This window comes from Pinus tabuliformis, chromosome 7, assembly GCF_031772625.1.
Source record: "Pinus tabuliformis cultivar Carrire ecotype Pingquan chromosome 7, CPIR1, whole genome shotgun sequence".
NCBI lineage: Eukaryota > Viridiplantae > Streptophyta > Pinopsida > Pinales > Pinaceae > Pinus > Pinus tabuliformis.
This window is the reverse complement of record NC_142293.1, coordinates 26,873,759-26,887,377: the sequence shown is the minus strand read 5'-3', so window position 1 is coordinate 26,887,377 and position 13,619 is coordinate 26,873,759.

The window sequence follows — 13,619 nt, the reverse complement described above, 5'->3', positions numbered from 1 at the left end:
GGAGAAACAAGGGCTGAAATAGGTAATCTACTTGAGGAATTCAAGACTGAAATGTTAAGTTCTTTTGCTTCACAGAATGATACCTTGCAGGTTAAAAAGAAGCATGCAGAGGTGTTGGGCTAATTTATCGACTAAATTGACACAAGTATTTAATTATCAACCCAGGTTTGTAAAACTTGGAGGCAAATCCACTGTATATGGACATCAGATATAATCAAGTTTAGAAGATAAAATTTGAAGATTTAAAGAAGTACATATTACAAATATAAACCTATTTTAACAATTTCTAATTCACTTATGTAATATATGAGGGAAGAGGCTCCTAACTTAGGAGAACCAGGTTGTCCTTCCCTACAATACTACTTTCATGAAGATAAATCTAAGAGCACTAATTAACAATGGCTTATGATGCAGAAGATGTAAAAGAAGAGGCTCCTAACTAAGAAGGTCAAGATTGTCCTTCACAATCCTACTATATCACAATCACCATTGCTTCAAACCAGAAATGCAGAAATAACTTCAAATGAGAAATGGAGAATGAAATTCAGTTTTAGTTCAAGATCAAATAGAAGGGGAATTTAACTTAAATTCCTTTGTGTCCCTTCATATGTAGATTAGAATTAAACCAATATTCATTCAGCAATCATCACACATCTAAATACATTTGAAACAAAAACTAGTCTATGAAAACTATGAAAATTGAACCAAGAAGTGTACTTAGCTTGGTGTGGGGGCCCTCCACCCTTGCCTTGCACACTTGAAGAAATCTTAGCTACAACAACTTCAATAAATCAACCAAGCATGAACAAAAAAATTGGAATGAAACAAGTTCTTTAAATTAGCTCTCAACTTCAATTATACAGAAGTTACATACCAAATTCCATTCAAAAGCCATCAAAGTCTTGGCTTTAAATAGAGGTTTAATGAAACAAACTGATCTATATTATCTCTAACACTCATATCTACTCATATCCACCTATATAAGTCGATCTCATCCAATTCATCCCAAGAAATATGGTCAATCCCATAAAATCTCAAAACTGCCCTATTTCCTAGGGATTTTCTGGTGACTAGTCATGTTTGACCAGCCTTGACCGGGCCTAATAAAGCTTGTTCTGGCCGAACCAAGTGGAGTTAGCTTAGTCTTAGTTCCCAAGCTGTCCATCCATGCATCAAACTCGAGCCCAAGTGTCCTGCAAACATGTCATCCACATAGTTATTACGGGAATTTCTGATTCAGTCCAAAATTGCACTTGAAACTCAATTTTCATAAAAACTTCTAGAAATTGCAAAATTAAAATTAAACACCTGAATATGCATAAAATACATCAAAATGAGATGGATGTGATGGAAAATGGATGGAAAATATAAGGATTAAGTAATTTTTCTTAAGCAAAAATAGACCAAAACTGAGGGCCAACAAGAGGCAGAAGCTGCTTTGGCCATCTTCTGCTCTAAATGCAGGAAAAAACATCCATTAAGGGAATGCCCATTGGACAAGGTGCCAATCTGTACCATTTGTGAAAAGGACCACGAAACTCAACAATGCCCCTCTTTACCAGGGATAAAGGCAGCGTTACAACCAACGGAGGAAGAAGCTGAAGCAGTTTATCTGTTGACACAAAGGAGGCAATGGCAACCACGAGGACAAGGTACGAATTCTAGTATGCCATTTAATCGTTGGAATAATTATCCTTCTTTTAATCAAGCAAATTACCCGCCCTTTAACCAAATGCAATACCCACCCTTTAATCAAATGAATTTCCCACCCATGCAGCAAACAAACCCTCCCTTTGTAGACCCTGCAATGTGGACTCCCTGGCTTCTACAGCAATCCTATTTTAACCAATGGAACCCAAACTGGAGAGCTCAACAGACTCCATTCACAAACCAATTTCCTCAGTTCCAGCAACAACTTTCTCTTCCATCAGGTACCCCGCCGAATAATCAGACCATGAAGCCTCAGCTGCCTGTACAACCGAACCCTAACCCTAATAACAATAAAGTTGTGCAAGTTATCGACATTCAGAACCTGCCTACATCTCCTATGCAATGTAACGATATTCATTTACGATCTGGGAGAGTAGTCGAGCCAATTATAGATGATATTACCTCTTCCGACTCTGATAAAGAAGAAGCAGAACAAAGTAAATCATCTAATGAGGATGCTGAAACAGTCAAGCCATTTTCTAATGGAACTGCTGAAACAGCAGAACCACCATTCCCTGAGCGCTTGGCTCTCACTAAGACACATGAGCCACCTGCTTTTAACCTTTTAGGGGAATTGCAGAATCTGTATGTTAAAATTCCACTTTTACAAGCACTCAGAGATGTACCAATCTATGCCAGAACCGTTAGAGACATTTGCATCAAGAAACCTGGTAGGAAGGCTAAAGATCCCCTTACAGTTCATGTGATGGGAGATCTAGCTGCTTTAATGTCAGGAAAAGTTCCTCCTGTAAAATATGGTGATCCTGGTCACCCTACGGTCACAGTGCAGGTCGAAAAAACTATTGTTTCGCAAGTTCTGGTAGACCTAGGTGCTGCTATAAACATTATGACCCTTGAAACTGCACAGCTGTTACAATTGAAAAATGTAATTAGAGAAACACCAACTATCCTGGAATTAGCTGATCGTTCCACAATCAAACCAGAGGGGGTTATTGAAGACTTCATCATTTCAGTTGAATCCTGGAATTACCCAGCTGACTTTTTGGTGTTACAGACTAAAGCAAAGTTGGGGGGGCATCCTCTGATTTTGGGGAGACCCTGGCTGGCTACAGCAGATGCTTTTATCAGCGGTAGATCAAGTTCAATGACAATTTCTAATGGTTGTGAAACTAAGCAGCTTACGCTGTACCCTCATGCTACACCTATGATTAATAATGATGATTCTGTATGGTTAGACTATGAGGATAATGATACTCAACCCATCTTGACCATTGGACAAGCCTTAACTCTTAAAGATACCACAGAAGATGAAGTAATTAGTAATTTTATTTACGAACCTTCCTCAGTTACTTCTGAAGCACATAATCAGTTAACTGCAATTCTAGATCCTGAAACACAGCAAAAGCTTAAATCTGAAGATTTACCTCAAACATCAACTGCTATCTCCTCTAAAAGCATAACAGTAGAAATTGAACCTGGCAAAACATTAAACATAAACCCCAATTTATCTGATGCTGAAACACAACAGTTAATGGAGTTGCTCTGTGAGAACAAGGAAGCATTCGCATGGGACTATACAGACATGAAGAGGATCTCTCCTGAATTATGTACTCATCGTATCTATATTAAGGAGGGAGCCCGACCAATTTGTCAACCCCAGCGACGAATGAATCCCAACTTAAGGGAAATTGTTAAGGAAGAACTTCATAAGTTGCTTGATGCAGGGTTTATATATCCCATATCTAACAGTGAATGGGTTTCTCCATTCATGATAGTACCTAAGAAAAACGAGAAATGGAGAGTGTGTGTAGATTATAGATCTTTAAACAAATCCACCCAAAAAGATCATTTCCCCTTACCCTTTATTGATCAGGTGTTGGACAGTTTGTCAGGGAAGAAATTATTTTCCTTTTTAGATGGTTTTAGTGGATATAACCAAATCAGAATTGCACCTCAAGATCAAGACAAGACCACTTTTACTAGTCCTTGGGGAACTTTTGCTTATAGAGTTCTCCCATTTGGACTATGTAATGCTCCAGCAACGTTTCAAAGAGCAGTAATAGGAATTTTTTCTGATATGCTTAATGATTCTTTGGAGATATTTATGGATGATTTCACTCCCTATGGTGTGACTTTTGAAGTTGCGCTACAAAACCTTGAGAAAGTACTTAAATGATGCATACAAGCTAATCTTTCCTTGAGTACCGAAAAATGTCATATGATGATGAACGAAGGAATTGTACTAGGGCACTTCATTTCATTCCTTGGGATTCAGGTGGATCCATCCAAAGTACAGGTAATTCAGACCCTTCCTATTCCTAAAACACAAACTGATGTAAGAAGTTTTTTAGGACATGCTGGATATTACAGAAGATTTATCAAAAATTTCTCTAAAATAGCTTCTCCTTTGTTTGTGTTACTTATGAAAAATGTTGAATTTAAGTGGATTGATGCCTGTCAGAAAGAATTTGATGAACTTAAGCATCAGTTGTCTACAGCTCCTATTCTGAGGGGACCTGATTGGGCACTTCCCTTTCACATATCCTCTGATGCTTCAAATACTACAATTGGAGCTGTCTTGGGTCAAGAAGAAAACAATCTTCCTTATGCTATCTACTTCATTAGTAAGAATATGACCCCTGCTGAACTTAATTACACAGTTACCGAGAAAGAATTTTTAGCAGCTATTTATGCTATTAATAAATTTCGACATTATATCACTGGTTATCCTACTTTTTTTCATACTGACCACTCAGCTATCAAGTATTTAATGAATAAATCTGTCACAAATGCTCGAGTTACCAGGTGGTTATTGTTACTACAAGAATTTGATATTACAATTATGGATCGACCAAGTAGAGAAAATGTAGTTGCTGATTTCCTTTCTCGGATAAAAACTGATGATAATACTCCAGTAGATGATTCCTTTCTTGATGAATATTTGTTTGCAGTATCTGCTCACTCACCATGGTATGCAGACATTGCTAATTATCTGGTTGCAGGGAAGTTACCATCACACCTCTCACATAGGAAGAAAAGAAGGATCATTCAACAAAGTGCTAGGTACAGTTGGATAAGTGGGTGTCTTTTTCATACAGGACTTGATCAGGAGATCCGAAGATGCATTAGAGAAGATGAGGTTTATGACATATTGAAGGCTTGTCATGATGGCCCTTGTGGTGGGCATTTTGCTGATAAGAGAACAACACATAAAATTCTTAGGATGGGTTATTATTGGCCCTCACTTTTCAAGGATGCAAAGAAATATGTCAGGGCCTGCGACAGCTGTCAGAGAATGGGCCAACCCAATCATAGAGATGAAATGCAACTGAACCCTCAGGTAATACTTGAACCCTTTGAAAGATGGGCTCTAGATTTTGTAGGGCCCATCAACCCTCCATCCACCCAAAGAGTTTATATATTAGTTTGTACAGATTATATGACTAAATGGGTGGAAGCTAAGGCACTAATCAAAGCTAATGAAGAATCTGTTTTAACCTTTTTATTTGAAGAAATCTTCGTTAGATTTGGGGTGCCTAGAGAATTAGTCACAGATGGAGGACCTCCTTTCAATTCACATGGTTTCAAAGATATGCTTCAAAAATATCATATCAATCATAAAATGACTACACCTTACCACCCCCAAGCTAATGGTCAGGTGGAAAGTAAAAATAAAGTCATAGAAGCTATTTTAACAAAAATTGTGAAGGAGAATAAGAAAGATTGGTCTCAAAGGCTGCCGAGGCATTATGGGCTTACAGAACTACTTGGAGGAACACTACAGGTTTTTCACCCTATGAATTGGTTTACGGTAAAAGTGTTGTTTTTCCTGTGGAATTTGAAATTAAAACTTTAAGAACTGCTTTAGCTGTTAACCTTGATTTGACTGATGCACAGACAGCTAGGTTGCAGTAGCTGCAGGAATTGGATGAAAAAAGGTTGGATGCCATCCATCAAACAACTATGATTCAGCAGCAAAGAACTAGGTGGCATGACAAAACTATTAAACATAAGCAGTTCCAAAAAGGTAATTGGGCTTTACTATATGATTCCAGGTTTGAAAATTTTCAAGGAAAACTACGAACAAGGTGGCTGGGACCTTACGAAATAGATACTGTTTTTCCCAATGGAACAGTAAGGCTCCTAACAATTGATGGTTCTAGAACTCCATTGCTAGTAAATGGGTATTGGCTTCGTCCGTACCAGCAACCAATTTCTAAGGAGGATTTTAAGGCCACTTGCATGGCAGATTCACATTACATCTTTTTGGGGGAGCCTCTTGCCCCTAATTGCATTTAATCTCTGCATTATTTTTGTATTACTATTAGATTAGATTACTTCACTAATAATCTCGATCAAGGGCTGCCATATTACAATTTATTTTGCAGGTCTTAATTCAGAGGCTGGTTAAAGGAATAATTGCATTACAAGCAGGATCAGGTTTCAGTTTGGGAAACATGGCCATTCCATTTCAATTCATTATCCATCAGCAACATTTTCCTATCTCTTTAATAGCAGCATCTCTTTTTCCCGTTGCTGAAACACCAGTTTCGGCCGTTGCTGAAACACCAGTTTCTGCTGTTGCTGAAACACCAATTTTTCCCCATTTTCCCCGTTGCTGAAACACCAATCTTTCCCCATTTTCCCTGTTGCTGAAACACCAATTTTTCCCCATTCTCTCCATTGCTGATACACTGATTTCTCCATTGCCGAAACACCGAATTTTTCCATCTTTCCGAAAAAGCGTCAATTTTCCCATTTTTCCCGTAATTGAGGCATCAACTTCTCTCAAAAACGATCAATACATAACATTTTCCATTTTCAGAGAATCAGCCATTCATCTTGATAATTGAGTTCCTTCACCATTACCTCCTGTGAATAGAGAAAGCCTTTTATATAAATACCCTCATATCTTATAACCCTTTCCAATAACCATTGGTGATCCACTAAACGACGAAAATATACTTTCAGCACAGCAATCGAAGGTAAAACGTGAGGTATGCGTGTTTATGTGTAAATATTAAACTATAGTTAATGAGAAGATTCTGATATGATTGCCAAAATCGCCGTACACTCAAAACTTATCATTTTAGCCGCAGTTGGGGGGAATATCAAATTTTTGCAATCATTACCCGATATGCCAATCACCGTCGTTTTTTAACACGATCGAGTCTCGTCACCCCGTCTCTGTTTTATTATGTCATAACCCCATTCGCAATATCTTACTCTGTCTCGACTGCGGTAACTCAGCTCTGTATTGTGCATTTTACCAAACTAGTAACTATGGGGGGTAACGCTGTCCAAAATGAACCTAGTTCAACGGCTCTATTAGAACTTTACCCAGAAGCATATCAAATTTTTCTACAAACGGGTTGGGTGGATTACTTCCGGAGGCTCCAGGTATTTGATTCTCAGCAAGTCCTGGAATTCGCACGTAATTTAAAGAAAGATTATTCTACTGTTCGGGGAGTGTGAATTCCGGTAACAGAGGAGGATATAGCGCAGGTCTCAGGATTACCGGCCAATGGCATCCGCTGGTTTAGCCGTAAACACATAATTTTGAATGCACAACAAGGTTTTCTTCTACCTGGGGAGTGGGTCGAACCTAAAGGCAGAGGTGTTGCACTACGTCCATTACCACCTCCATGGCCAAAGGTTGCAAAGTTTGTCAAGCACTATCTTTCCTGCGAAGGACGTTACCAAGTAGTGTACGAGCATGACTTTGTGTTGTTGAATCATTTAAGACATGGTCGTTTATTAAATATGCCATACTATCTGCTTGGGTGTCTAAAGAATATGTCACATTATTCCAAGGATGCAAAGTACCCACTCCTCTCCATTACTCACCATCACCTGGTTCAGCTCTTAATCCTGAGGGGCTTTGCCCTGCAGAACCCTCCTCCCCTTAACAACCCACCCCAGGAAGCTGCTGAAATCCCTCAACCAGCAGCAGAAAACCTTCAAGAAACTGCTGAAATTTCTCAAGCGGCAGCCGAGACTCCCCAAGTGAATGCTGAAAATCCTCAGCCATCCGTGACAGCCAGTCCAATTGACCCCGCTAGTGCATCAACCCCGTCCCATAATTTACCTAAATCATCCATTCCCACGGTCCATATCCCCAGTGGTGATTCAAACGACGACATTCCCTTGGCTAGGCTGAGAAGGAAAAGGAAAAGGCAAGAAACGGCTGTCCCTTCATCAAAAAGACGAACAAGGGCCTCAATGAAACAAGTTATTATCCCTGATGTTCCTCCTACCCCAGAGAAGGCCATCCATAAAAGAAAAACCACTGCTTTTCCTGCTTCCTTACCTCGAAGACGAAGGAGGACGTCTTCTGCAGCAGCAACAGAGACCCCCACCCCAAATTCCCCACCCATTATCCTAAAACCCCATACTCCACCAAACCCCGAATCCCTACCTTCCTCACCCTCGGGTACCGAAATGCAAAACGTCCAGGATTTTGTGACATCATTCCTTTCAGAAGACGTAGTTGCTCCACAAGAACTAGCTGCTAACTTATCAAAAGTAGACACCCAAGACGATGTACAGCATGTAGCTGTTACATAAGAACTAGCTACTGACTCAACATGTGTTACACAAGAACCACCTGCTGAGGAGCTAAAAATAGATGACCTAGAAGTGGCTGCCCCACAAGAACCAGCTACTAGTCCAGCAGGTGTTACACAAGAACCACCTGCTGACGATCATTATCTGAAAACACATTAGGACATAGCAGCTACTGATTCAGCAGGTGTTACACAAGAACCACCTGCTGATAAACAGGAAACAGGTAATCAACATACAGTTGAATCAGCCACTGTCTCAGCAAGTGTCACACAAGAACCACCTGTTGATGACCATGATCAGGAAACAGAGCAAGACCTAGCTGCTACTGAATCAACAGTTGATACACAAGAGCCACCTGCCAACGAGCAAAGTGTAAATACCCAGGATACTGCTGCTACGGAAGAACTAGCCACTCAGTTGCTTGATATGCAGAATTTGCATGTTCAGGAGGATATAGCTGTTACAGAACTAGCCGATCGTCCAGCAGTTGTCACACAAGAACCACCTGCTGGAGAAATAAATAATGAAGCTGCCACCAAACAACCATCCTCCCATCCACTTGAACCAGCTACAGAGACTGCAATGGCTACATAAGTACCTGTCACGTTAGCTTCCCTTCAACAAGAGAATGAGTTTCTAAAAGCCGAGATTGAGGCTTATAAGCAGGAGTTAATAATAGCAAGGGAAGCTTATGAAAAAGAACTTAATCTGTATACTTTAGCCCAGGTAGCATCTGCAGCCGAGAAAAGTGCAGATAAGGATCGGTATGAGGAATACATGTGCAGCCAATGTGGTGACCTCTATTCTCGAGCTGGTTATAAGGTAGTCGAAGTACCATTGTCTGGACCTACTCCTGCAGTTACTCCTGTTGTAGTTAAAAAGGAACGCCCTGCTGTTACACAAGAACCAGCAGGGCCTTCAAAGATTTCTGAAGAAGAAGAGAAACCGCAAGTACCCTGGCCTACCCCAGTTGTTAAAGCTGAGAATCCTGCACCAAAGTCTGCAAAGACGGTATTTACCCAGACTGAGCCTCTTTGTGCAGAGACTGTCTTTACTCAAACTTTAAGCATTCAAGAACTCAGCGATATATGGAAGAAAGAGTATGCCTTGTCGCAAGAAAGGGAATTTCAGGCACAAAAATCAGTATGGCAGAATCATGCATATAGAAATTGGGAAGTCTTGGAACAGTTCCATGCACAGCAGAAGGAAAATAAAAAGTTAAAAACTAGACTGTCTCTTATCTTTGAATTAGTTCAAAGACTTCTGGCTACTAGGAAACCATCCTTTAATTATTCCATGTTCCTAGCAGAACGCCTAGCATTCCTTCAGATAAAAGCAGTCAGAGATGGACGACCTCACGAAGTGTCTACACCCCAGCAGTTTATTGAAACTTTTGCAGCAGCGTCAGTCAGTGAACATAATCTCTTATGTGAACTTTATCTCCATAATGAGGCCATGCCGGAAGATAGAAAGTTTAATTTGATTCCTGTGGCTGGTGACATTCAGATTAGAGCCTTGGTCTCTTTTATGGCCAATCAGCTCACGTGGAAAAACGCTTTTCTTTCAGCAAAACATAACGAAGAAAATCGCCTTCTGTGGATCCGAGCTGAACCACAGAATGCTGCTATTTTCATTGCTGAACATCATAGGGTTATAAAAGAACCAGGAATGACTGAGCATATCAGGGAATTACAGGCAGCAGTGTTAGAAGAATGTCAACAGTATATCAAGAAGAAAGGACCTCTTGCCATACAGGCAAACAATTTGTTCTGGGAACATTGCCCTAAGGAGAGAAGGGAATACCATCCTTTTAACCCTCTCAATCTTCATGCAACAATTTCACGAGTGCCTAATTATGTTAAATGTGTTCAGTGGTGTGGTAACAAATGGTTGGGTTATCATTTTCACTTCCCCCTTCTCTGGTTGCCAGTACAACAATATAAGGCCTACTTCAAGGTGTCCAAAAAGGAGGAGCTTGCAGCATGGCAAAGATTACAGAGTGTCCAGGGTTTCAGAGATTTGACTGATAGCACCTTTTATACTTACTGTATAAGTAATTTGCACTGTACATCCCAGTATTCCGATTCAGACTCAGAGTAGATGTTGCATGGGGACATGCAACTGCTTCAATTGGGGGGGATGTTAGGACCTCATATTGTCCCTTTTTGACCATATATTTTGCTATGATACCATCCCTTTCAACTTATATTTAAAAGCCTTTGTTAGTATTTTAACCCAATTATCTCAAAGGTATGTAATGATTCTTCTCATCACTATACGTTTAATTATTTAGCATATAATCACGACATCTTCATAGTTAATCTTTGAATTATTAAGTGCTAAACAGTTAAAGAATGATGTGCAGTCTGCGATGCTGAAACAGCCTGGAAGACTATTTTTGCAGTTGCTGAAACAACAGAAACGGCACGCGAATCGTGATGCTGAAACAGTTGAGATTTGCGTTCTAAATTTGACAGCAGCAAAGGAACCAGAACTGATCACCGAGGAAGTTGTTACACTGGATGTAATGCTTATATCTAAAGACAGCATTACTGTAACAGCATTTTGTTGACAGGGAATTGATTTCCTTATTTTTGTATAATGGGTTAAAACGATGTAAATCTTTTGTAATAGATGTATCCTCTTTATAAAGAGGAGACATCTACATTAGAAGGGGATGAACAGACTGTGGAAAAGGCTTAGCTGAAGGAATAGGACTGGAACTCTTTTTGTAATATGACATATTGATGGATGAATAAAGTTTTGTTCTAAACATCTTTTTCTAGTTCTTGTTTCTTGGGGAATCTTGTGAGAAGGACAGGGCCCACCTTCATCACAAGATTCACCCATTACATTTCTGCAGTGTGTTAAGTGTGTCTTTTATTCATGCCTTGTTAACAAGTATTGTTTGCTGAACATTGTTTATAATACCTTTGCTGAAACTCTGTTTCTTTCTCAATTGATTGTTGTATGAGTGTTTCACCGGTGATTAAGTTACAGAGTGAATTGGCAAGCTAGTTAATCAGAGGCAGGTGCTGGAGATTCCCGCTCTGGGGATAGGGTCCTGACTCTCTGTTACAGCACAACCATTGTTTTCTTTTGCAGATTGATTCTTTCCATTTCTTTGCGTGAAATTAAGCATTTTTCTGATAGCTATCTGCAACAGAGTGTAATTGCTGTAATGCAGAGTGGAGCTTCAGTTTGTTAATTTAAGGCGTGATTTGTTTGTACTACAACTTCTGTTGCTTTTAAAATTGAGTGCATATAGTACGCAGTTGCCTTTGAAATAACAAGACTTCCCTGGGTTGACAATTAATGTCGCACTTTGTTGTTTAATTCAATAAGCAATTAAAGTGACCAACACTCATTTCTGAAGATACTGTCAAGAAATTGAATTTGGAAACACCTCCACATCCTAAACCATATCCTTTAGGTTGTATATGTGATAATACAAAATTTCATGTGACAAAAAGATGTAAATTAAGATTTTCCATCACTGCAAACTTTATAGATGAGGTAGAGCTTGATGTCATTCCACTTGACATTTGTGGTATTTTTTTGGGAAGCCCATATCTATATGATAGGAGAGCCATCTTTCATCACCATGAGAACAAATATCACTTGTTTAAAAATGGAGTTGAGTACATTGTTAGAGCACATAACAAGAAATTGAATTTTTCACTTATGAATGTTGGAAAAATGAAGAGGTTAGTCAATGCTAGTAAGAACTTTGTACTCTTGATGATCAAACCCAAAGAGAATGTTGAAAATGAAGCTTTCCAAGGATGTGATGCAAAGTTAAAATCTGATTTGTATGAGGTTGTTAACACATATGATGAGATGTTTTAGGAGCCCAAAGGATTGCCTCCTAAAAGAGGTATCCAACATGAGATCCAATTGCAACAAGATTGTCCTCTTCCAAACATTGGCATGTACAGGATGTCAGTCATGGAGAATGTAGAAATCAAAAGACAAATCCAAGAGTTGCTTGACAAATGGGTCATCAGACCAAGCACATCACCATGCGGGTCACCAATTGTTTTAGTACCAAAGAAAGATGGTACATGGTGCATGTGTGTAGATTTCATAGCCTTGAACAAGATTATGGTAAAGAATTGTTACCCTCTTCCTCAAATTGATGATTTTCTTGATCAGTTGAAAGATGTTGTGTGTTTCACTAAGTTGGAATTGAGAAGTGGTTATCAACATATTAGGATTGTTTAAGGAGACACATGGAAGACAACTTTCAAAACAAAGCAAGGTTTGTTTGAATGGTTGGTTATGCCATTTGGGCTTTGTAATGCTCCTGCAACATTCATGTGAGTTATGAATGATGTCTTAAGGCCTTTTCTTGATGATTTTGTAATTGTCTACTTAGATGACATATTGATATTTAAAAAATCTCGTGAAGAACATGTCAGGCATGTGAAACAAGTCTTAGATGTCTTGAAGAAAGAAAATTTGTTTTTAAAGATGTCTAAATGTGAGTTTGGAAAGACCTCATTAGTTTATTTGGGACATATTGTTGGAGGGGGTGAATTGAAGATAGATCCCTCAAAGGTCAAATTCATTGTAGATTGGCCCAAACCCAATAATGTAACTGAGGTTAGAATCTTTTTGGGAGCAGCTCAAATTTGGAGAAAGTTTATTTCTAACTTCTCTTCAATTGCAGCTCCATTACACTCCTTGACAAGCATTAAGTGGGTTTTTCAATGGGGAGGCAAGCAAAAAAAATAAAAACTTGATGCATTGAAGGAGAGAATCAGTACAACTCCAGTTCTTGCACTTCCTGATTTAAGACAACCATTTGAGATACAAACAAATGCAAGTGACTATGCCATGGGAGCAGTCTTGATGCAACATGGTAAGCCCATATGTTACCATTTTGAAACTTTTAATGGTGCAGTAGTTAACTATCCTACATATGACAAGGAACTGTATGCATTGGTGCAAAGTGTGAAAAAGTGGAAACACTATTTGATGGGAAAGGAAACTATCATTCACACTAATCATCAACCATTGCAATACTTGCAATAAAAAACTAAGCTACAACAAGCAAGGCACTTCAGATGGATGGGTTTCTTGCAGCAATTCCACTTGGTGATAAGGTATAAGAAAGGTATCTATAACAAGGTTATTAGTGCTTCAGTTAGTGCTTCTAGACCAATTGTTAGTGCTTCAGTTAATCTAAGGCATAATTCTATCATTCATGAGAGCTATGTTGAACAATATGCTTTAGATGATGACTTTAAATATGTATATGCAAGTCAAGGAAACCAAGTAGAGGAATTGGATTACCATGTGAATGATAAACTTTTGTATCATCTTGGAAAGCTATGCATTTCGCAAGGTGAAAGAGTCAACATCATAAGGGAAGCACA